Consider the following 26352-nt stretch of genomic DNA (forward strand, 5'->3'; position numbering starts at 1 on the left):
TAAACAACAGAGAGAGAACACGCAAATAAATAAAACCAGAAATGAAAGGGGGGACATAACCACAGACACAGAGGAAATTCAGAGAATCATTAGATCTTACTATAAAAGCCTGTATGCCACAAAACTGGAAAATGCAAAAGAAATGGACATTTTTTTTTAGATAAGTACCATATACCAAAGCTAAACCAAGACCAGGTGAATGATCCAAATAGACCTGTTAGTCGCGAAGAACTAGAAACTGTTATCAAAAATCTCCCTTCCAAAAAAAGCCCAGGATCAGATGGGTTCAATGCAGAATTCTACCAGAACTTCCAAGAAGAGCTAATACCTATACTCCTTAACGTATTTCACAATATAGAAACAGAAAAGTCATTGCCAAATTCCTTTTATGAAGCTACAGTTACCCTGATACCAAAACTACAGCTTAGATTCTTAAGCGCTTAGTGATTTAAAAGCACAAAGCAAAAACAGACAATGCAATAGGACAGATTCAGACATAAAAGAATTCTAAATGGGTCCTAGTGTTAGATAGACATACATAAGCTTGGGAGAGAGAAGAAAAAAGAATATAGAGAATAAAATCAATGCCTTAAAAAGGGTAAAGTTTTAAAGAGACAAAGTACAGATAGTTATAGATTGAAAGAAATAAAGAAAAAATAAACTACGTAAAAATGGAATATTCACAGAGAGTTTAGATTCTGTATATTGTATATTCTTTGAATTTTTTGACTGTGACGAAGCTAAGTACAGAGAGACGGTTCATTGTGTGGGCTGCAAAACTAAATCAGGATGTATATTATAAAGCTATCTTGACTTCAGAATTTGGGTCTAAGGATATGATGCTTTGGAAAGGAAGTTCTTCTTTTGTTTTCAAAGAGGATGAGACCCTATGGATTGCTTCTGTTCCAATATGGTATGATAGACCATGCCCTCCTGAAAGGTTGCTGTGAACACCCTCAAAAAATTACTTCACTCAACTGGTGACTGAGATGTACCTAGCACACAGGTTATACCATGAAAGGCCTAAATAATGTAGCAGGAAGCAGTTTGGAGAGAAATAACTGCACCCATATTCCCAAATATTGTTTATAAATGTTCTTTTACATTTAAAGGGGGATATGATATAGAGATGAATAATTTACTTTGGTATAAATTTTGCTTTGTTCATATAAATTTAAGGTCAATATTATTATATGTATATGTATTTTTTATTTTGATTAAGGTATTGTGATTATTTAGTTCATTAAAAATGTATGTAATGTATAATTAGGAAATATAGGTTGTTAATGGATAATCAGCGTTAATAGTCAAGTTTGTAGTCATGTTAGATTTTCTACATATGTAGAGATATATTTCAATCAGATAGGCATTCTTCATATCTCTCAAAGACTATAGAATATGGCATTTAATGTTTTAATAACTTAGGACTTTTCATGACAATGAGACATGTCTGCTCCTGGCAGCACTAGTATACTTCAAGAGGAAGATGGGCATCGAAGAGGATCCTTATGGAGTTTGATAGCCATTTGGGTATGAAACTGCCCTTGCCTTGACTGATGCATAAACTGGACACAAAGAACCACAAAGAGAGGACTGCTGAACTCGCCTAAAGGTGAGATGATCTTTCGGGGTTCCTGATTCATGAAAGAGTCTGTGAGACATTCTGCAGGATACAGAAGAAAGTGACTGAACTGTCTTTGAAATTTCCTGCTTCATGGAAATGTCTGATGGAAACTATGTGCCTGTAGGCCGAAGATGGATGCCCCAATGGTACAGAAGAACTTTGGTTGACTGTCCAGGCAGTAAGATGTCTCTGTCATTTCTAGAGTTTTAGAAGTTGCTTATTTCTTGTTTGCTTAGGAAATATTATACCCTTCTGGAGTCTTTGATCAAGTTGAATAATGGATAGTTATAGTTTTCCTTAGTTATGATAAAAGATAAATAGATCTAAATATTGTAATTGTAATTCTTGCTTGATAACTGTTTTATTATATATAATTTTACTATGTTAAAGTGAAAGCCTTTCTTTCTTGTTTGAACAGAAAAAGGGGAAATGATATAGGAGGGTCATCTGTCTATGTGTTGTTTTCATTGGTTAATAAAGAAAGTGCCTTGGTCTTTTGAAAAGCCAGCCCTTAGGTGGGTGGAGTAGACAGAACAGAATTCTGGGAGGAAATAAGCAGAGTCAGACAGACACCATGACTCTCCTCTCTGAGACAGACGCTGGTTAGACTCATGCTGGTAAGCCACAGTCAGGTGGCAATGCAGATATTCAAAATGGGTTAGATCAATATGTGATAGTTAGCCAATAAGGGACTAGAGATAATGGGCCAGGCAGTGTTTAAATGAATACAATTTGTGTGTTGTTATTTCAGGTGTTAAGCTAGTCGTGCGGGAGCTGGGTGGCACAAAAAGAAGGTCTGCTCGCCTCATTACTACAAGTTCCCTAGCACTGGAGTCACAGACAGTTAAGAGATGTCATGTAGGTGCAAGAAATTGAACCCTGGTCCTCTGGAAGAGCTGCCAGTATTCTCAACCACTGAGACATCTCTTCTGACCCCCTCCTATATTTCATAATAACTTTCCATGGTAGTTGAAGGATCATATACTTTCAATTCATAATGGCAAAGTGCTTTCATAAGTAACTTAGAGATGGTGTGTACATGGGGGACGCTCCACTTGGACAGGAAAGTGAGGTGCCTTGCATTTTATTTTCACTCTTAGGCTACACTCTTTGCATAGCAGGTGGTCTATGCATATTCTCCTCAAAATCTTTCTGAGAAATATGAAGAATGACCTTCATTTAAGATTAGATGTAGAGAAGTTACTACATTGTACATTTTTGCCTTCCCCTTGAAAAAGTAGATTCAATTGTATTAGAAGGGTATCTAAAAGGATGTTATTTTGATTGCAATTTGACAACCTTTAACTGAATGGCAACCACCATGAGTACATAACTTCTCTGCCACAGATCTTTGTGTTAGCAAACTCCATGTAGATAGAGTATTTTCTTTAAAGCAGATCTGAGAGAGGTCAGAGTTATTATAAGAAGACATTATCAGATAAGAGAGATGAGTTGGATACCCCTCAATGTTTCAAATTAAGAACACTGAGTCAATATTGATAGGATTATATCTATTATGGTATATATCACTGTTAAAATTCATGTTAAAATTTGATTCTCATATGATTTATCAGGTGTGACTAGTGAAACTTTGAAGGAGTGATTAAGGATAAATTTGTTCATGGACAATTAATTAATTCATTTATGTATATCTTGACAATGGTTCTTTGATGAATTTAATATAAATCTATATTCTGAACATTTTCCATTTCTCAAATGAAATACTGTTTCACATGGGAACTCTACAGGTAGTTCCCATCAGAAAGGACATCAATAGGTTGATCATGCTCCAGTAGAAGGTCAAATTTACATGAATATATGGGATGCACAGTTTAAAATGGATGAGTAAAAGGCAAAGAGAACACAAAATTGAGTGTTTAGGAAATGGGGTGGGGTGGGATGAGTCTGGGAAAAGTTGGGGAAGGGCTGAACATGGTCCAAATTCATTGGATGAAATTTTTGAAGGAGTTAAAAAAATGAAAGAGAGTCATAATCAGTTTGCACTTCTACCAACAATGGAGGAATTATTCCACATCATCTTCAATATAGGCTGTCATCAGTGTTTTTGATCTGAGCCATTCTGACAGGAGTAAGATATACCATCTCAGAATCATTTTGATTTGCATTTGCTAGGGATGTTGAGCAATTTCTTAAATGTCTTTCAGACATTTTAGTTTTTTTTTTCTATTGAGAATTCTGTTTAGATCTGTACTCCTTTTTAATTGGATTATTTGGTATTTTGTTGTCTAGTTTCTTGAGTTACTTATGTATTATGGAGATCAGATCTCTGTCAAATGTGGTATTGGTGAAGATCTTTTTTTTGTTGTTGTTGTTCTGTAAGCTGCTGTTTTGTCTTATTGACTGTGTCCTTTGCCTTACAGAAGCTTCTGAGTTTCAGGAGGTCGCATTTATTAATTGTTGTTCTCAGTGTCTGTGCTACTGGCCTTATATTTAAGAAGTAGCTTCCTGTGCCTATGCATTCAAGTTTATTTCCCACTTTTTTTTTTCTGTCAATGTCTTAGCCTCTAAAGCTTTAAGTTGACAAATTCTCCATCTATATAAATTACCCTAAATGTCGTATTCTATTATAGCAATTAGAAACATGTTTGAGCAACACTACACCACCATTTCAGTAGAGGGAAAAAAAGCCATAATCTGGCTCTGTCCATGCTACCTTCATTGGAAAAACAAGAGAGGGCTTGACAACAGAGCCTCCCTGTTTGCTTGAATATTCCAGTCTAATGAATGCCATTTTTAGGCTGAAAGTAAAGCCAACAAATATGGAAAGTTGGAGGCCCCTCTGATGAAGGAAGAAGGTAGGATAAGAGCAGATATTCATATCTCCTTCAGCTCCCACAAATCCAATCCCCCAGTGTCATGCCTTGTTCTTCATAACATTACAAGCTGCTGCCACCCTCAATCATATTTCCAGTGGAACACACAGACCATCCCCCGCTAAACACCATCTTCTCATTCATTGAATTATTCCAGGCTCCAACATTAGAAGGCTTTTCTTGGGAATATACAAGGCACTCTTACCAAGAAAACAAGTAAATTAATTGCTGTGAGACATTGCTCTTGTACACTGTAAAGATTTTTCACTCATATTATATTAATAAAATGCTGATTGCTCAGTAGCTAAGCAAGAATTATAGGTGGGGAAACAAGACCAAGAGATTTCTGGTAAAAGGAAATGCAGAGAGTCAGTCACATGCCAGACACAGAGGAAGCAAGATGAGAATGTCTGAGAAAAGTTACCAAGTCATGTGGCTAAACATAGACAAGAATTATGGGTTAATTTAAGTTGTAAAAGCTAGTTAATAACATAATAACAACCCTTAGCTTATAGGTCAAACAGTTTATATTTACTATAAGCCTCTGTGTGTTTCTTTGGGACTGAACAGTTCTAGGATCAGATAAGACAAAAATTTCCATCTACAAATGGTTCCCAAAAGTTTGGCAAGAAATTTTATATAAAACCTAAGAAATCTTTTTTTTTTTTTTGAATTCTAGACAGACAAGAATGGAGGCAAGCACAGCTTCTTGGTCACCATCTTTACTTCACTAGGCTCTGTTTGCTTCTCCTTTAAGAAAAGTTTCATGACTCAGCATTAGTAGCAAAAACTGCATGGCTGCTCTTTTAAGAGGCTTTAAAGTGCCACCAAACACTTAAATAGTGTTTACGAACAGTCAGAAGCATGCTTCTAGATGGTGTCATGAACCTAGAAAGTCCACAGAGTCGTGGTAATGAATGTAACTCCTGACTGTACCCCCTTATAATCAGAAAACTAAGGAATGGGGCAAAGCCAGCTGCCAAAAGCGTCACTTTTCTCCTGACCATGCTGCTTACAGATTAAAGACTCATGGTCAGAAAATGATAAATATATACAGTAAAGACAGATTCAGATGCAGAGGAAGCAAGATGAGAATGCCTTATTAAGAAAAAGTACCAAGCCATGTGACTAAACACAGATAATAATTATGGGTTAATTTAAGTTGTAAGAGCTAGTTCATAATAAGGCTAAGCTAACAGGCCAGTTTATAATTAATATAAGCCTCTGCATGTTTCTTTGGAACTCAACCTCTGTGGAAACAAGTGGCAGAGAGGCTTCCATATACACCTAATTGAAAATCTTTATTCTCCAACTTATTATTCCATGTCCAATCTCCTAGACTCACCCCCAACTCTTTTGCTGTGCCCTCTTCTTGCTCTCTACTAGGGGATTAATCAGATAGAATACTGTTGAAAGGAACTGCTTGTTCATCCCTGCCGTCTAGAACTGAAATAACCACATAGAAACTGTATTATTTAAAACACTGCTTGACTCATTAGCTCTAGATTCTTATTTGCTAACTCTTACATCTTAATTTAACTGGTGGGGGAGAATTGTCTATATTATGTTAATTATGTTAAAATTTATGTTATAAACGCTGATTGGCCAGTTGCCAGGCAGGAAGTATAGGCGGGAAAACCAGACAGGAAGTAGAGGTGGAGGAATGAGAACAAGAATATTCTGAGAAGGAAGTTCTTCCCCCAGTCCTTCCCAGATCATGAAAGAAGCAAGATGTGACCTGCCCCACTGGAAAAGGTACTGAGACATGTGGCTAACATATACTAGAATAATGGGCTGGTATATGTTATAAGAGCTAATACAAAGCCTGAGCTAACAGGCCAATCAGTTCATATCTAATGTAGACTTCTCTGTGATTCTTTGGGGCTAAATAGCTGTGGGAACTGGGCAGGACAGAAACCCCAATAAGCAGGACCTCATGTTACATTTATCCCATCTCTATTAATCTGCTATCACCACAAGGTTGTGGGCTACCAACAAAATTTCAGTACATCTGTCTGGCACTGGCTCCTTGCTTCTCTCTGACTCCATCTTTCTTTTACCCAGCATTCAGTTTTCCCTCCTAACTAAGTTTTGCCCTGCTACATATCCAAAGCAGTTTTTTTTTTTTTTTTTTTTTTTTTTTTTTTTTTTTTTTTTTTTTTTTGAGCAGCAGACATCTCCTTTATTGGAAATAAAATAGTCCCAGGGGTACCTGGGAAGAACTGGAACTAGGAAACGGAGCTTTCCCTAATGCAGACTGCCCTCCGCTGGTCCAGGGTGGGAGCCAGTCTGATCTTTGCTAACAGGGAGTCAAGGAACCCTGGGAGAGCTGAAAAGGAATCCCTGCTGAGAGAGCAGGCCCCTGGAACTGGGCTGGAAGGCAGTCAGTCCTCTGCAACCCCTGACCTCATTACCCTCAGAACAGCTGTGAGCCTGGGCCTTGTCTCCAGAGGCAAGGTTCCTAGTAATATCCAGTAGAGGGCCAGGGGGCTGGGTGGACCAGAGACAAAATGACTCTGCCCCCTACGGCATGGCCAGGGGCTGGTAAGGAGGTCTTGATCCCTCAGCACTAGTATTTGCAGCTGCAGGGGACTCAGTGTATTGATGGGGCTTCCTCAATGGCCCACTCCATCCGCAGGTACCAAGGTTGGATGTGTGAGTGTCGCATCAGGTCATTGAAGGCCTACAGACCCTCCATCACTCGCAGCACACCATACACTGCCAGGTCAGCGAGATTAGGCTTCTGGCCCCCCATGAATGGCCGGTCTTTGCCCACCGCTGTCACCCACTTGTTGGCTGCCTCATAGAGGTCTGTGCATACATCATCCTGCAGGTGGTGCCTGCTTTTGAGGCACTTGCTGATGACGTACATGGCCGCTGCACCCAAATACTTGGCCATGGTGGCCTCTACAGCCCTAAACTTTCCCTCACGGACAATGTAGTCGAAGGAAGCCAGGGCTTAGGTGGGCATCTGGTAGACATTGGGGGAGATGAGGTGCACCAGCCAGTCGTCTGCCCACTGCTGCCACTTCATCTCCTCCATCCTAGCTTCCTTTCCGCCATACATCCGCTGGGCCTCCTTCTCATCCAGCATGAGCCAGTACTTGTTGCAGAACTTGTCACCTCCTTGCCCTGGTCATTCATGGCCTTCGTGGGTGGGTAATAGGTGATGACCTCTTCCAGGGACCTGAAACCAGGTGGGTATTGAGAGCGCTGATGATGACGGAGGAGTCGTTCAGCTGTTGCGAGCTGTCTCCTTCCTGGGCCACCAGGATGGGCACCTTCCTGTAGGAGGAGAACTTGATCTTCTGACAGGGTTCACCTCCTTTACCTGATAGGGCAGGGAGTGGAAGTCGAGGAAGGCATGGACTTTGCTGCAGAAGAGACATGTCTTGTACTAGTACAAGGTCAGCTGCAGGTGGCTGGAAGGGGACAGTTGTGTAGCCGAGCACTCGGTGCAGAGGTCCTGGGAGCACAGGAGCCACTGCATGGTGTGGTACAGCCCCAGTGCGCCGCCCAGGGCCTGTGCGGCCACCCCCAGCAACCACAGGCTCCCTTTGTAGACCGCGGGCCTGGGCTCCCTGCCGCTGCTCTGGTGAAACTGGCCCACCTCTGCACTGAGATTGGCGGCCAGGGTCGTGTGTGTGACCCCTCCATCAGGGTGCACTGGCTCAAGCCAAGAACCCCCCAAAGCAGTTTCTTTACATATTAATGACAACCACAGCCTACAGAGTGAAATTCAACCTCACCTTTTCTTTTCTGTTTAAATAAAAAGGAAGGCTTTAACTTTAACATAGTAAAATTACATATAACAAAACAGGTATCAAGCAAGAACTACAGTTACAATATTTATATCTACTTTATCTTTTATCATAATTAGCAAAACTATATTTCTATCTATTTCTATCGTCTCACCTTTAGGCAAGTTCAGCAGTCATTTCTCTGTGGATCCTGCATGTCCAGTTCATCAAGCAGTCCAGGCAAGAGCAGTTTCTTGCCCAAATGGCTAACCAACTTCATAAGGAGCCTCTTCAATGCCCATCTTCTTCTTGAAGTAATTGGTGCTGCCAGGAGCAGATGTGTCTCACCATCATGGAAAGTTCTAACTTCTTGAAACATTTAAATGTCATATTCTGAAGGTCTCTGAAAGATTTGAAGAATGCCTATCCATCTGAATATCAACAGGAAAGCAGTTTCTCTATTAACAAATAATATTCTTGACATCTGCTCTATATACATTGTATTTTTAAATGAGCTATACAAATACAATACCTTAATCAAGAACAGAAATATACATGTAATAAAATTGACCTAAAACTTGTATCAATAGAGCAGTATCCATACAAATGCAAATCTATACAGCATTATCCTCTTTAAATATAAGCAAACATTTATAAACAATATTTGGAAATATGGGCATAGCTTTTGTCCAAATTGCTTCCTACTCTTTATTGGGCAAAGTAATTTTAGGAGATGTCCACAGCAAACTTTTGGGGATTTTGTTCTATCAAACCACATTAGCCTGGAATGAATCCACAGGTTCTCATTCTTTGTGGAAACAAAAGAACCTCTTTTCCAAAGCAGTTTACCCTTAGACTCAAAATTTGAAGTCAAGAAACCTTTAAAATATCTATGCTGGTTTAGCTTAGCAGTTCATGCAATGAAATGTCTCTCTGTACTTAGCTTCTTCAAAATAAAAAAAAACAAAGAAAACACAGTCACATACGTAATCCAGACACTCTTTTTTATATTCCATTTTTACATGGATTATTTTTCTTTACTCCTTTTAATCTATGACTGTCTATACTCTGTCTCTATAAAGAATTTGTCTTATTTTTTAAATAATTTACTTCTTTTCCAAGTCTCTATAATCTTTTTCTTCTCTCTCCCAAGCCTACATAAATTTTTTCAACATACTGTGTCTCATTTAGAGGTCTTCTATGTGTGTCAGATTGTGTCTGTAATTATTTTCTGACCAGGACAGCTTTTTAAAATGTTAAGTGCTTCTTAAAAACTTAAGCAGCACCATTGTTAGGGGAAATACAGCTCTGCCTGCTTGCCCCAACCAGCCCAGCATGCCAGAGCTGTTTACTGCCTCTGAGAGTCATGTATATTGCCCCAAGTATGCAGCTGTCTATGTCAAGCCATTAAGTGGTTTGTAACACACTGCTTACAAACCCCATTTAAATGTTGAATCTTCTGAAAGCGCCAGAGATGGAGCTGGCAGCACAGCCCAGAAAAACAGCATTTCCTAGAGGAACAGATTTTTTTTTCTGCTACGGCTAATCAGTAAGATTTCTCTTAAAGGAGCCATGCTTCTGCTTGCTTCTAGAAAACAGAGCCTACCCCCCTCCCCCAAAAAAATGCTGCTACCAAACCATGCTTAACTCTATTCTCTTGTGTCTAGGATTCCTTTATAAGCTCTCTCAGGTTTTAAGTGGGTTTTAGTTAGCCACGTTGGGCATCACTTTGTGTTGGTAGGCTGCTTGCTTGTTTAATAAAGGAACTGATTTGGATCTATAGCAGAGCTATAGGGGAACAGAGCTAGGTGGGGACAATTAAACTGAATGCTGGGAGAAAGGTGGTGGAAACTGAGAAAAGCTATGGAGTGGCCACTGGAGACAGATGTGCTGAAACTTTGCTGGTAGGCCACGACCTCGTGGTCATGCGCAGATTAATGGAGATGGGTTAACTTAAGATGTAAGAGTTAGCCAATAAGAAACTAGAGATAATGGGCCAAGCAATGATTTAATTAATATAGTTTCTGAGTGATTATTTTGGGCCTGAGCAGCTGGTAACCAACAAGTGGCCTCTTCCTTATAACAGAATCCCTGCTTTCCTAATTCCTGTGGATACCTTTAGCCACCCCCTGCCAATCCATATTTCTAAGTGTCAGTGCTCAATGCCCAGACAGATTCTATCTAGAACTCTCCAGTGACCACACCTATTAGCATCTCAGAAGATTTCCTACCAGGTACTGCACATGTACCCCAACCTCCTAAGAACTGGAAAGGGTAATAAAAATCAAGGAACAAAACACCCATGCAAAGAAAACAATATCTAATATCAGCACCTATAATTACATTCTTCCCAATTGCAGATACGTAGGTGCCAGTGGAAAAACACAACCAATAATAAATATCCAGGACAATATGTCTCCACTAGAGCCTAACAAGCCTACCACAGTAGACCTTGCAAATTGCAACAAAGCTGATTCACATGAAAAAAGATCTTAAAGTAGTTTTTGAGAATTTAAGAGGTCATTAAAGATGAAATAAAGAAATCTTTTAAAGAAATCTTTTTAAATACAAAAAAAAACAGTGTAAAGAAATAGCTCAGGACCTAAAGGTATAAATAAAATCAATAAAAAAAAACTTAGGGAAATCTGGAACCTCAGAGGCACAAAATTGAGCTGAAGACACAGAAACAAATCTATACACCTATAGAAGCCTAAACTTTGATAAAGATACCAGAAATATACACTGGAAAAAGCCAGTATCATCAATAAACAGTGCTGGCAAAACTGAATGTTTGCATATAGAACAATCCAAAAAGACCCATATTTATTACCTTGCACAAAACTCAAGCCCAAAGGATCAAAGACCGCAACATAAAAGCAGATACATTGAACCTGATGGAAGAGAAAGTGTAGAATAGCCTTAAATTCATTGGCACAAAGGACAACTTCCTGAACAGAACAATAATAGCACAAACACTAAGATCATGAGATATCATGAATCTGAATTTTTCTCCACAAACTTATAGCAAGGCCTCATTCCTGAAGAAAACACCTATATAACCCATTGAACATGGAGAAGTCAAGTGAGTACATATAGATTCTTCTAGCATCTTGGGTATGAGAAGATACCCTTCAGGCTACCTAAAGATAAACATAAACACAAACACAAAAAGAGACACAAATCTTTTCATCTATAATGCTGTCATACCTGCCAAATATCTGAGGGCAATGGATGCATACAGCTTGTGAGAGTATTCAACCAATATCTGATTTGATGATGTAGGAGGTTCTTCTGTTCATGTGTTGCTTTAACTGGTTAATGAATAAAGGAACTGCTTTGGGCCTGATAGGGCAGAACTTAGGTAGGCAGAGAAGACAAAACTGAATGCTGGGAAGAAGGGCAGAGTGAGAGATGCCATGGATCTTCTGCCTGAGGTGGACGTAATTAGAATCTTGCTGGTAATCCACAGTCACGTGGCGATACACAGATTAATAGAAATGGGTTAAATTAAGACAAAAATGGGTAAGAATTAGACAATAAGAAACTAGAGCTAATGGCACAAGCAGTGTTTTAATGGATACAGTTTCTGTGATTATTTCAGGAGCTAAGCTAGAAGGATGGCTGGGAAGAACAAAGAGCCCTGCTCCTTGAAATAATTGGGGCTTCAACGTGGTCAACTTACTCCACGTAAAACCTGAGAGGGATTGAAAAGGAATTCTAGAAACAAAAATAGAGTTTAACACAGCTTTTTGCTGTTTGCTGGTAGCATACCACAGAGAAATTTTCCACAGCAGGAAAAAAGTGGTGCAGTTTTAAAATGCAGCTTCCTGGGCTCTGACACCAGCACGAACTCTGGCTATAAAGCATTTCAATGACATTTGTGGGCCCCGGTGTTTCTGTGCCCACTAGGGTTGGGAGGAAAGTGGCTGAGACTATGCCTGTGGCTCAGCACTCCCTTACTGGGCAGGGAGTGGGATCAGGTCTAATAGGCATGCACAAGCAGGAGAGCATGGCAGATTTCTGATGCCATACACAGAGATGTTTCCAGGCCGTAGAGTGCTCTGTGTGGCAGATTTGGCTGTAACTCAGATAACAAGGGTTTATGTGCTGCACACTCATTCTCGGCATTGGACTGCTGAGTATAGCTCCTGCCTAGTAGCCCTAGAGCTAACACTGGTGATGCTTCCACCATTGTAAAATTGGAGAGAGCCAGAGACAACATCCAGAGCAGCTGCAACCAAGCTGCTTAGCATTTTAAAATCTACTCAAGACAGTAGAGAATTACACACAATACAATAGGACAGATTCAGACATAAAAGACCTCTAAATAGTTCTCAGTTTTGGATAAATGTACATAGGCTTGGGAGAGAGAAATAAGAGTATATATAGTCTTAAAATAAAGTTAATGATTTAAATAAAAAAGGGTAAAGTATTTAAAGAGACAGAGAACAGATAATCATAGATTAAAAGGAGTAAAGAAAAATAAGCCACATAAAAACGGAAAATTCACAGAGAGTCTGGATTCTGTACATTAATGTGTTTTCTTTGAATTTCTTAGAGAAGCTAAATAAGAAGGAGAACCCAAAGAAAAACATATAGGCATCCTCCTGAATATTAACCTTCATCAGGCGATGAAAGGAGACAGAGACAGAGACAGAGACCCACGTTGGAGCACCGGACTGAAATCTCAAGGTCCAAATCAGGAGCACAAGGAGAGAGAGCACGAGTAAGGAACTCAGGACCNCAGGCGATGAAAGGAGACAGAGACAGAGACCCACATTGGAGCACCGGACTGAAATCTCAAGGTCCAAATCAGGAGCACAAGGAGAGAGAGCACGAGCAAGGAACTCAGGATCGCGAGGGGGGCACCTACACACACTGTGAAAGAGCTAAGTACAGAGAATCATTTCATTGTAAGGGCTGCAATGTTAAACCAGCATGTATATTATATAGGTATCTTGATTTCAAAATTTGAGTCTAAGGATATGTTGCTTGGGAAATGAGGTTCTTCTTTTGTTTTCACAGAAGATAAGATCTTGTGGATTGCTTCTACACCAATATGGTTTCATGGACCAAGGCCTTCTGAAATGTTTCCATGGACACCTTCAAAAGCTTACTTCACTCAACTGCTGACTGAGATTAACCAAAGACCTGATTAACAGCACCTCCAATTAGCACGAAGAAGTATGGATAAATCTATGTCCATATTCCCTAATATTGTTTATAAATATTCTTTTACATTTAAAGGGAAATATGATATAGATATAAATAATTTTGCATTGGTATGAACCTTGCTTTATTGATGCAAATTTAAGGTCAATTTTATTATATGTATATTTATTTCTTATCTTGTTTAAGGTATTGTGATTGTGTAGCTCATTTAAAAATGTAATGTATAATCAACAAATATAGGTTAATAGATAATCATCTATATTACTCAAGTTTATAGTCATGTTAGTTAAATTTTCTAGATGTGCATAGATATATTTCAAATGGATAGGCATTATTCATATCTTTCAAAGACTACAGAATATGGCATTTAAAAAGTTTTAATAACTTAGGACTTTTCATGACAGTGAGACATATCTGTTCCTGGCAGCACCAAGCTACTTTGAGAGGAAGATGGGCATTGAAGAGGCTCCTAGCCATTTGGGCAAGAAACTGCTCTTGCCTGGACTGCTTCACTGGACATGCAGTACCCACAGAGATGACTGCTAAACTTGCCAAAAGGTGAGATGGCCCTTTGGAGTTTCTGTTTCAGGAAAGAGTCTGTGAGACATTCAGCAGGACACAGAAGAAACTGACTGAACTGTCTTTGAAATTTCTAGGTTCATGGAAAAGTATGCTGGAATTATGGGCCTGTAGGCTCAAGAGGGTTGCCCCAATGATACAGAAAAACTTTGGGTAAATGTCCAGGCAGCGAGATGTCTCTGTCATTTCTAGAGTTTTGGAAGTTGCTTACAATGTATTTCCTGTTTACTTAGGTAATATTATAACCTTCTAGAGTCTTTGATGGAGTTGAAGAATAGATAGATATCGTTATAGTTTTCCTTAGTTATGATGAAAGATAAAGTAAATATAAGTATTATAACTGTAATTCTTATTTGATACCTGTTTTGTTATATGTAATTTTACTATGTTAAAGTTAAAGCCTTCTTTTTTGTTTAAACAGAAAAGGGGAAATGGTATAGGAGGTTTTTCTGTTCATGTGTTGCTTTCATTGGTTAATGAATAAAGAAACTGCTTTGGGCCTGATAGGGCAGAACTTAGGTAGGCAGAGAAGACAGAACTGAATCCTGGGAAGAGGGGCAGAGTGAGAGATGCCATGGATCGATCTTCTGCCTGAGGCGGACATTGGTTAGAATCTTGCTGGTAATCCACAGTCACGTGGTGATACACAGATTAATAGAAATGGGTTAAATTAAGATGTAAGAATTAGACAATAAGAAACTAGAGCTAATTGGCCAAACAGTGTTTTAATGAATACAGTTTCTGTGTGGTTATTTCGGGTGTAAACTACCCAGGCAACCAGAACAAACAAGGGACCCTCTTTTCTGCAACAATTTGACTTAAGGCTCATTCCACAAGAAAGAGACCATTCCCATCATTATGTGGCTAACCAAGAACCAGAGAATAGATAACTTATAGATCTAGGGTAAAAACTAAATTCTTTTATCCAATAATAGTATTAACAATATGACACCAAATGACATCCTGTTTCATTCATAGGTCAGTGCACTGCTCAAGCGTCAGAGAACTTTTATCTTGTTGGGTACAAATACAGAGACCTACAACTAATATTTGCAGAGAATGAGACATCTTGAAACACTCCACCCTAAATGCAATGTCTCTATCAAATCTTTCCTCAGGAATCAGGTAACTTTTAGAAGAAAATTGGGAAAGATGGATAGAACCAAAGAGGATAGAAAGACACCAGGAAAACAAGGACCTCTAAATTAACATGATCAAACCTCATTTGAACTTACAGAAATTAAGGCATCATGAACAGGGCCTGCACTAAGTCCTGTGCATATATATTTCCAGTTTTTTACTTTCATGGGATTCCTGAGAGTGAGAACTAGTAGATCTTTGATTCTTGTGCCTTTTCTTTGTCTCTTTCCCATCTGTTTTCTTAGTTTGTCCAATTCAGTGTGTTAGTTTTTGTTTTACCTTATTATAATTAATTTTATTGTATTATTGTAACTTAGAAGCACATTTATTTTCTAATTAGAAGGAGAAAGTGAGTAGATCTGGACTTCAGAGGAAGTGGAGAGGAACTGGGAGAAGTATAAAAAGGGGAAACCATAATTAGGATATATTCAATGAGAATAAGTCTATTTTCAATAAATGACAAAAAGACCAGTAATTAAAAAAAATCAAATGATGATAGCAACAAAAACAAAAACAAAAACAAGCAAGGCTGCATCCTATCTATTACTAGGGGTAAAGATTAGAACCATGACAAAAGACTATGGATAAATGATCCCAGGACAGAATGGATTTCCTAGCATTGTCATTACTTAGAATTACATCACCTCTGGTACTAGTGATGTAATGAAGCTCCTGTTTTTTACTTCAAATTATATTCATTGGAAAGTTTTGAGTGCTGCTACAGCATTACATGATGATCCTGAATTTAGCCTAGAAGGATCCCCCAGTACCAAATGTATGGATCCTAACTGGAATGTCATACAGTATCCTGAATGTGCTTCAGACAAGTGTAGCAGGATGTAGCTTTATATTCCTTCTATTTCCCACACAGGAGCTATGCTTAGTAAGGTACCATTTAGTTTCTTAGGATAGTATATCGAAGAAATATGTACTTGCAGCCTAAGTAAAAGTCAGGGCAGATACTGCTTGCTCATACCATCTCATTCTGCTTATGCTATGCATCTGAATTACATAACCAACTCAGTCCTGCCATCCCTTACCCAAGATATGCCTCAGAGAAAGTTAATTATGTGTCCAAAAGAAATGCCACATGGTCTGTAAAATATTCAGGCTTCTACTAGAAGTCAAGAATATCTAAATTCATTATATATTTTTGTAGAGATATTTACCAGATATCTCTACTGCTGACATGTATCTCTAAGATCTGGCAATCACTATTTCTTGGGAGGCATTTCAGTTGCACAATTTGATAAAATAGAATATACTCAAAATGAGGAAAGATCAAGGACCTCACAGGCAGCATCTTCCACTCACTTTTCATGTAGAGACTCTTTAATTTCTGCTTGAGATTTCTGAAGTTAAAGAGCTCATTACATATATAGCATTGTGGAATAAGATATGGGTATATGAATTCACCTGTGGTGGTACATACCTTATACCCCAGGATCCAAGAGGCAGAAGCAAATGTATTTCTATGTGTTCATGGATAGGCTGGGATACAGGATGAGTTTTAGGCTAACAAGGTTCATAGCAAGAACTTGCCTCACAAAACAAAACTTATCTAAAAGAGACCATATAGAAAACTAACAAACAAAGATCTTAGCATGTGTGCTTGTGAGAGAGCTCAATGGGTGAAGATTTTTGCTATAAAGCCTAATGAGGTATGTGGGTTCAATCGCTGAGATACACATGGTATAAGGAGAGTAAGACTCCTGAATGTTGTCTTCTGACTTCTATATATGTGCTATGGTATGCACATGTACACGCAAACACACAAAAGTAAATATATAGGTATCTTCTGTGACAAGGATTTCATATATGAAGAGTCAGAACTTGACAATATACATTTGGAGCACAGAAATCCCTGTTGTATTTGTAGGTGCCCACCAATGATCATCCATAGTATGAATGTCTAAGAGTTTCAAGAAACTTGGTGAAATTAGCATGAATGAAAAAAGGCTAGTGATTTGGCCAGTGTTCATGATAACATCCACACTTTATTAGTCACTTTTCTCCTTATTGTGAGAGAATTGCTGAAAAACCAAGGGAGAATTTTTTTTTTAATTTTGTTTCCCTTGATATCAGTTCGTTATGGCAGGGGATCAAATGACTCATCTCTTCCCACTAGAAAATGTCCACATATATCTTGTCTCAGAATAAAAAAACAAACACACAACATACCAAATATTGTAAATTTTCTGGTTCCCTGGTATTTTTCAGGTAGCACAAATAGTTCTTTACAGCATGTCCATATAAGACTAAACTGTAATCTCTCATAGAACAAAATTTTCTGTTATATTAAATAAAAGCCATAGAATAAAGATCTGTATTTAAGGGTGAAGTGATACATATTTCCATTTCAAGGAGTGCAATTGTTGAAATGCTGGTAGGAAAAATCTTTATATACCCATGCAAATTTACCTTCTTTGTAAAACTTTTCATTTAAAGAGATCTAAAGGCTTGGGGAAGGAGGATCAGTAATGGATAACTTCTATGCACACAAATTATTTAACCATATTGTGTGCACAAATGCATGCAGATTTCCCAGTGAGGATTAAGACAATTTAAAGAAATTAAGGTTTATCTACTTCCATAGCATTAAGTAGCTCATTTAGTTCAGATCAGAAAATACAATCATTTTGTCCAGATACTTTCAAAGGATGTTAAGTATCAGCCACTTTTGACTTCATTGCAATGATCATAAGAGATAATCAGAGATCACAGAGTTTCTTTAAGCCTATAGGTGACAAGCCTAGAGAAGCCAAAAAACAAGGTGAAACCAAAGAAAAACATATATAGATCCTCCTGGAAATTGGAAGCCAACAAGATTGTCAGGCAAAAGCTGGGAGCATGGGGATGGGGGTAAGGGTGGGAGTGAAGTTGTGGGAAGGGGAGAGGGGAAGAGGGAAGGGAGAAGGGTAAGACTGGTGAGAGCTTGGGGAAGTGGGAGATGGAGGAAGGGTGGATATAGGAGCAGGCAAGAAGATATCTACATTAAGGGAGCCATTTTAGGGGTGACAAGAGACTTGGCTCTTGAGGGGATCCCAGGTGTCCACGGGGATGTCCCCAGCTAGGTTCTTGGGCAGCAGAGAAGAGGGTGCCTGAACTGGCCTTGCCCCACTGTCACACTGATGATTATCTTGAATATCACCATAGAGTCTTCGTCCAGCAACAGATGGAGATAGAGACAGAGACCCTCATCAGAGCAAAGGACTGAGCTCCCAAGGTCCAGTTGAAGGGCAGGAGGAGGGAGAAGACAAGCAAGGAAGTTAGGACCGCGATGGGTTGGTCCACCAACTGAGGCAGTGTGCCTGTTCTAATGGGGGTTCACCAAATCCAGCTGGACTGGGACTGAACAAGTATGTGATCAAACCAGACTCTCTGAATGTGACTGACAACGAGGGCTGATTGAGAAGCCATTGATAAAGGCACCGGGACTTGTTTTTATGGCATGTTCTGGCTTTTTGGGATCCTAGTCTATATGGATGCACAGCTTCCTAGGCCTAGATGTAAGGTTCCCTGTCCTTTCTCAAGCAGGGAGGGGGAGGAAGGAGGGTGAGTGTGGGAGTGGGAGGGGATTGGGAGGAGGAGAGGAAGTATAAATTTTTGAATGGAAAAATAAAAAATACAAAATATATAATTTAAAAATAAATATATAAATCATTAGTCCTTGGAATCTCGGGTAAGATGGAAAATTAAATGATTTTTCTATTTGAGTCTACCAATGAGCACAGTCAAAGAAACTGCATTCTAAATAATGATAAAGATAAATAGCAATAGGAACCAAGGCAGAGGAGACAGGAAATCTCAGAAACATGGAAAAGTAGAAAGACAGGCTAGAGAGAAGCAGAAAGCAGGCCATTAGTAGAATGCAAGCTCCCTGTGAAGAAGGGGACTACAAGACATCATGTACAAAATCCTGCAGGGCATCAGGAAAACCCAATGACAAAATATTGGTTGTCCTAGCCACCATATAAACCCATGGGTTTTCCAGGCCTTACATTCAGCACATACAATTAATTAGTGTGGTGGGAATTCTTTTTGCACTGAATGTTTACATTGGAAAATACCACATGGATATTTCCCACATCTGGAGAGCATTATAAACAGTGGAAAGCTTGAAAGAGAGCTTAATCTTTGACTATAAATCACTCTGGGTACCTTAGGATATATAGAATAATCATAAAAAAGTACTAGTCAGAGAATCTGAGAATATTCTTGTCAAGATATCTGTGTGGAAGACGACATAAAATTCATTCATTGAGATGGGAAGGCTCTGGTATAAGACCACTGAAGGGTTTACACCATGGGTATTTTTTTGTAAAGTACACTGGTATTTCTGACCTATATCATCTGTGGTAAAGGGACTCCACACTTTTAGATTTAGTTGGGATAAGGCTTGACAACCTAGAGCCAAAGTTCAGTAGATTGATTTTGTCTGTTTGTTTTGATTTATGTATTTAACTATTTATTTTACTGAAATTCTCACTTGGAAGAGTGAAAAAGTGATTCTTTTACTATCATAACTCTACAACACATTTAAGAATAAGTCTTGGTAAGGACATTTGGTTTGCTAAGGGTGCACAGACTGAGACTCTCTATAGCTAGTACAACCATGTTTAACTCAAAAGTACAAAGCTCATTGGCAGAAACTGTAGTTACTAGTGCTCAGGGCAGTTAAGTATTTTTAATGAATGCTGACTTGTCCCTAACATAATAATTTTGCTTGAGCATGAGTGTTAGCCCTCCTCATGTTCTCTTGCTTTGGACTCTGGACTCTGGTTCCAGCGACTATACTCCATTCCTGGCTGTTGTCTAGGACAGCATTCTGTAAGTTTTTTTCCCCTCAAATAAATAACCCTTTTATCAACAATAATTTCAAACTGGTGTGGGATTGTTTCATGCATTATAAGTATAGAAAAATTATTAAGAGAAATAATTGGAAAAAAATTCTGAGAAAATTATGAACATCAAGGTATTGGAACCATTTACAATGCCAAATAGACAGTAAGCAGAAAGAATTTCTCTACATCATATTTCATTTAAACTGCCAAAATAGAGAAAAACAGAATGTTGGTAGCTGTCAGAGTGACATGTAATTTCAGTTATGAACAGAAACTGTGATAACTTTTGATTTCTAGATAGAAAGTATAAAATCTTGGGAAATTTTGTAGTGGTATTTCTTTGTATTGAAAGAATACAACTGTTACCCTGGTTTATTATTTCCTCCAAAGTTAGCACCCAAAAATCAAATGAAAAATAATAATCTCCCAAGATAAGCATAAACTAAAGCAATTCATAACCATTAGGACAATATTAAAAAAAAACACACTTTCATGGACAGATTGATAAGGAAAACATCAATCTTATTTGAATATTAGATAGAGAAGGCGAATTAAGAAACATTCAAATATTATTCAATAGTTATCAAACTTTAATAAGAATGAAATAATACTGTATATTTGAAATCAATATGTTTTTTTTTTTTTTCAGAAAACTGGGACTCAATCTACAAGACTCAGCTATACCACTCTTGGACATATGCAGAAAGGATGCTCAATCATACCACAAGGACACTTGTATAACTATGTTTATAGTAGCTTTCTTTGTAAAACCCAGAACCTGGAAACAACTTAGATGTCCCTCAACAGAATAATGGATAAAGAAATGTGGTACATTTACACAATGGAGTGTCACTCAGCTGTTAAAAGCAATGTCATCATGAAATTTACAGGCAAATGGATGGAACTAGACAAGAGATTCCTGAGTGAGGTAACACAGACAAAGAAAGCCAAGTATGTACTCAGTTAAAAGTAGATATTAGCTATAAAGTAGAGGATAACCATGTTACAAATCTAGAGATCCAGAGAAGGTAAATAAGAAGAGGGCTCAAGGGGGGAATGCATGAATCTCATTGTGAAGTGCAAATTAAAGAGATTTCATGAGTGGACTGAAGGCAGGTGGTGATAGGAACATGAAGGATCAGGTTGAAGGGGTAGAGGTATGGAGGGTGAGAATACTGAAAATGACTACTGGAAGTGAGGGGTGGTCAACTCATGGTCAGGTGCAAGGGAATCTCTCAGGAATCTATGAAGAAGAGCCTAGCTTAGACAACTAGCAATAACTGATAAATAGCCTGAACTAGCCAGCTCCTGTGATCAGATTAGTGCCTAAACCAAATGTCATCAGAGACTTCATCTAGAAACTTAGGAAAATAGATGCAGACCCACAATCAAACATTACGAGGAACTCATGGAATCATGAAGAGGGGGGAGGGATAAAGGATTGTAGGAGCCAGAGGGGTCAAGGACAACATAAGAAAACCCACAGAATCAACTAACCTGGACTCACATGGGCTCGCAGAGACTGAAGCAACAACTAGAGTGCCTGTAAGGGACGGACCTAGACACTTTGCATATGTTACAGCTGTGTAGATTGGTCTTCTTGTGGGACTCCTAACAGTGGGATTAGGAGTTGTTTCCAACTCTTTTATTGGCTTTTGGGACCCTATTCCTCATACTGAGTCACCTACTGAACCTTAATATATGCTTACTCTTACTGCAACTTGATATGCCATGTTTTGTTGATGTCCATGGCAGTTCTGCCCTTTCCTGAACAGAAATGGAGGAGGAGTGGATTGAAGGGTGTGAATAGAGGTGGAAGGACTGGGAGGAGAGGAGGCATTGGAAACTGCAGTCAGGATATAAAATAAACAAACTAATTAATAATTAATTACATACATACATAAATAAATAAGAGAAAAGGAAAACATAGGGGTGGAGGAAACAAAAATTAGTAGATTGATTGAAATAACCTTGAGGGTAAATGGCATTAATTCTCCCATCCAAGGACACATACCGACTGATAAGAAATAAAACCGTGGTTTCTGCGTGAAACTCAACTTATCTACAAAGTTGTATAAAGACCAAAAATGGAAAACTGGAAACAAATATTCAAACAAAAGGAATCAGAATGAAAGTCAAATTAGTGATGGTCTTACCTGAAAAAGAAGACTTCAAATCAAATTTAGTAAAAAAATGTAGTCAGAAAAACTAAAGTTTATAAAAAAAGTGACAATTTACTAAAAAGGCACAATGGATTTAAATATATCAGGAATGAATGTTGGTCTATTCAATTTCATGAAAGTAACACTATTCTTCATAAAGGGACATATATATTCCAATACAAAAGTTCTGGCTCATGTCAAGATGTAATTTTCATCAATAGACAGGCCATCCATAGATACACTCAGAAAAGAAACAAAGTTTAGCTGTGCTATAGATCAATTAAACTAAAAAATTCCATTGTAAAGCTAAAAAAAATACTTTCTTAACAGCTCATGGAGCTTTCTCCAAAGCAGAATACAAAATATTTTTTTTTATATTTTATTGTTTCAGAATTTCATGCATACATATCCTGTACAGCAAAGGACACCTTCACTTGAGTGAAAATGCAATCCACAGAATAGAAAAAAAATCTTTACAATTATACATTTGACAGAGGGCTTGTGTCTAGGATAAAGAAAAAAATTCAAAAAAGCTGAACACCAAAAAACAAAACAAAACAACAACAACAACAATAAACCAAAACCAAGCAACTTAATAAGTTTGGGGCACAGAAATAAGCAGAGTTATGATAAAAAGAAATATTAATAAATATTGATAAAAGTACATCAGTAAACTAAAAAGGCATGAATCTTGTTTGTATAAATGATTTAATATCAATAATGGAATGCTGTAACAACATATTATCAATATGGCAAGGTGATAAATGAACAGACATGAAGAGTTTTCTCAAAGAATTTCCAGTAACAAACTGAAAGGAATTTTATAATTAAGAAATTAATATCCTGTACTCCTCAAGATATAAATAAATGAAAGTAATTTATGACATTATGACAAAAATAACACATATTAAATACTTTACAAAAGATTGCCTGATGTGTCTATATTCTGTCAATTGTGTTTTAAATAAACACTGATTGGCCAGTAGTCAGGCAGGAAGTATAGGTTGGGACAACCAGGCAGGAAGTAGAGGTGGGTCAGTGAGAACAGGATAATTCTGGGAAGAGTTCCCTCTGCAGTCCTGTCCAGACACAGAAGAAGCAAGACGTGACGTGACCCGCTGAAAAAGGTACTGAGTCTTGTGGCTAACACAGATAAGAATAGTAGGCTAATGTAAGTTATAAGAGTTATTAAGAAGCCAGAGCTAATGGGCCAGTTTATGATTAATGTAGACCTCTGTGTGATTTCTTTGGGGCTTAATGACTGTGGGAACTGGACAAGACAAAAACTCAGACAGCAATAGCCTGTAAAGTGCAACTACTTTTAAGAAACTGTTACATGAACATTATTGTTCTCATAAGAACATGGCTTCATGATGAGGAATGTCAGACAACTGGATTTATTATTCCATCTTCTGTATAACTCTAAAAATTTAGGAATATTTTCATTGAAATAGTTAATTACTCTAAATACATAAATAGAAGTTAAATGACCAATATAAATGAGTATAAAAGTCTATAGAAAAATAAAAACTTCAACATACAGAGAATCTCAAACTGTAGTCCTAACACAAAATACTTAAAAAATGTGTGTACATATGTGTGACAATGAAAAATAAGTAATGAATTTTAGAAGGAGCTACTATGAAAGAGGGGAGAAAATAATGTAAAACAGTACTCATATATGAAATTATAAAAAGTTAAATTAAAAATATATCATGAAACATTATTTCAAAATAAGTTCCTAACTATAAAGACATTCTGAAATGCCAGAAGGTTTCACATATTTTCAGAATGTTATAATGTTATCTATGTGATAAAGTCAAGATCAGGGGAAATAAGAGAGTGTCTAGAGGAACAGAAATCCAATGAACTGTAGTTTGTATAATTAATAAGTCATCCGACAAACATTGAAAAATGTTCTGGACAAGCCTGGTTTACAGGCCTATTACATCAACTATGAAGATATGAAAAAATTTGCCATTTCATTTATCTACTTCCATATCATATGTAAATATTGAAAAATTTAACTATTTTTTATTTATTTTAATTTTTGAGATCATAAACATAAAATCTCAGTGACATGACTTCCTAAACATGAGTGAAAGAAGCACAACACCAACACACATGCCTAAGTGGAGTAAGGAAAGTGTATGAGTTCCCAAACTTACATTAAAGAACTACAGGTAAATGAGAAATGTTGATAGCAGGGGAATTAGTCTTGTCCAGAGAGGAGCATACTACTTGGTTATCCCATATCAAATGGTCAGCCCTGAAAACATACACACTAATACCATTATACAGACTGAGAAGGCTGTATTTAAGATTTAGGCAAAAAAATATATATAGCCATGAATTTGAAGAAAAAGAAGGAAAGGATTATTGGAGGGTTTGGAGGGAGGAAGGGAAGGGAAATTATGTAATTATAATCACTCAACCATTTTAGTAGGTCAGTTTCCCTTTATTCAAAGACAAGATGACAATGCACTAATAACTGTATTTAAGATATCTTATTCACAGAGACTAAAATATCTTCTATAAGTTCAAGTGTTTAGCAGTAACACGAGAAAATAGTTTGCATTGAGTTTGTGTTGTAGATGTTCAAAATAAGAGCAAGTAGGTGAATTCACATTAGAGAATACTACACATTGGAAGCCAGTGCTCCCTTAGAGGTTAAAAACAAATGTGATCATATGCAGGAGTAAATAGAAATCAAAGAATAACTTTTAGAGTGTTAGTAAATCAATTAATGACAGTAACTACTTAAAACATCTGATGGAATATACACCTTTCAAAATATCAATAATATTACAAATATACAAAAGATAAAACTAAAAAGAAATGTAAAATTTCTTATTGAAGCAGTTATAAAACCACACTGATATAACAGGAGAGAATTATAGCTACCTTAGACATGTATATTTCTCATTTGCTATATTTGAGAATATTATAAAGATGCCAACAAGTTTTAATTTTTCCCATATTCACTGTTTCACATTATTGACTATAATGATGACATGCTCCCTTATGAGGATATTTCCATGACAGAAATCAACCATGAAAATACCGTGGAGTAAATAAAAGAAATATTAATAACTAAGAGCAGTGCCATTAAATCTATATAGAACTAGATCCTGAGTATGGATGGACCTATAGCTGAAGCAGGTCTGAAGCCTACAGAATCAAATAACGGAATTGACAACAAGAAAACTTTTCATGCCTTGAGAGTTGAGAGATTATGCTACCAAACACATAAAGGGTGTTTAAAGGATGTTTACTCGTTGTTCATTTATTCTCATTTTAATAAAATATACCAACAAGTATAAATCGAGAATACCAAGTATTCTAACTACACCTGATATGAGTGGAAACTCATGACTCAAATTTTTTGTTGTTGTTGTTTTGTTTTGTTTTTTGAGGCAGGGTTTTTCTGTGGTTTTGGAGCCTGTCCTGGAACTAGCTCTTATAGACCAGGCGGGTCTCGAACTCACAGAGATCAGCCTGCCTCTGCCTCCCAAGTGCTGGGATTAAAGGCATGCGCCACCACCGCCCGGCTCATGACTCAAATTTTGAACATACCTTGATGACAAATAGCATAAGACCCAACCATGGATGCCAGGTCTAGAAGAACCTTCACCTTTCAATTTGGTGGTATTTCAGAACACCATGTTTTGGAGGATAGAAATGATTTCATATCAGAAAAGATTGTACTTCCAGGCCCTGCCAGCAGTTATTACAGAGATGCCACATAAGGACAGAGGGACACCACGCCTCAAATAACAAAGGACTCAACAGGTGCCTATCTTCTTCTCATGTTGACTTACCTACAACAATCAGTTGAGGCAGAAGTGGTCAAATTAAGCATACAGTACTTCATATCAGCACTCTTAAGGATTAGACCTTTAGTCTGGGTGGTTGTCTTTAAATCCTTAGGGATTTCAGTAGGGAAGCAGTTGGAGGTTGTCAGTTTGAGGTTACTCTGAGTTATATGAGATATATAACAAGTCTGAGGCTATATTGGACTGCATAGCTCGAAGCTGCCTCAAAATTAAAATAAAAAAATAATATCTAATTATAAAATTTGTAACAAGCAAGCATTATGATGCATTAGTGTTAAATCTCGTTTCTAGAAACTGAGGAATGATGATCAGGAGTTCCAGGCCAGACTGGGCTATGTAGCCATTCCTGAAAGGAACGGAAAGAAAAATTTTCAATGACTTGGGGCTCTATCCCAAAAAGAAAATTGAACTCCTAGAGCCC

General features: G+C 37.7%; 1 pseudogene; it reads right to left on the reverse strand.

Annotated features, from left to right (window-relative positions):
• Nucleotides 1-7051: 7051 nt before the first annotated feature.
• On the reverse strand, nucleotides 7052-9214 carry LOC126494964 (prostaglandin E synthase 2-like; annotated as a pseudogene).
• Between the last annotated feature and the right edge of the window lie 17138 nt (nucleotides 9215-26352).

Source organism: Alexandromys fortis, unplaced genomic scaffold (genome assembly GCF_014885135.2).
Source record: "Alexandromys fortis isolate MF-2015 unplaced genomic scaffold, M_Fortis_MF-2015_v1.1 scaffold_428, whole genome shotgun sequence".
NCBI lineage: Eukaryota > Metazoa > Chordata > Mammalia > Rodentia > Cricetidae > Alexandromys > Alexandromys fortis.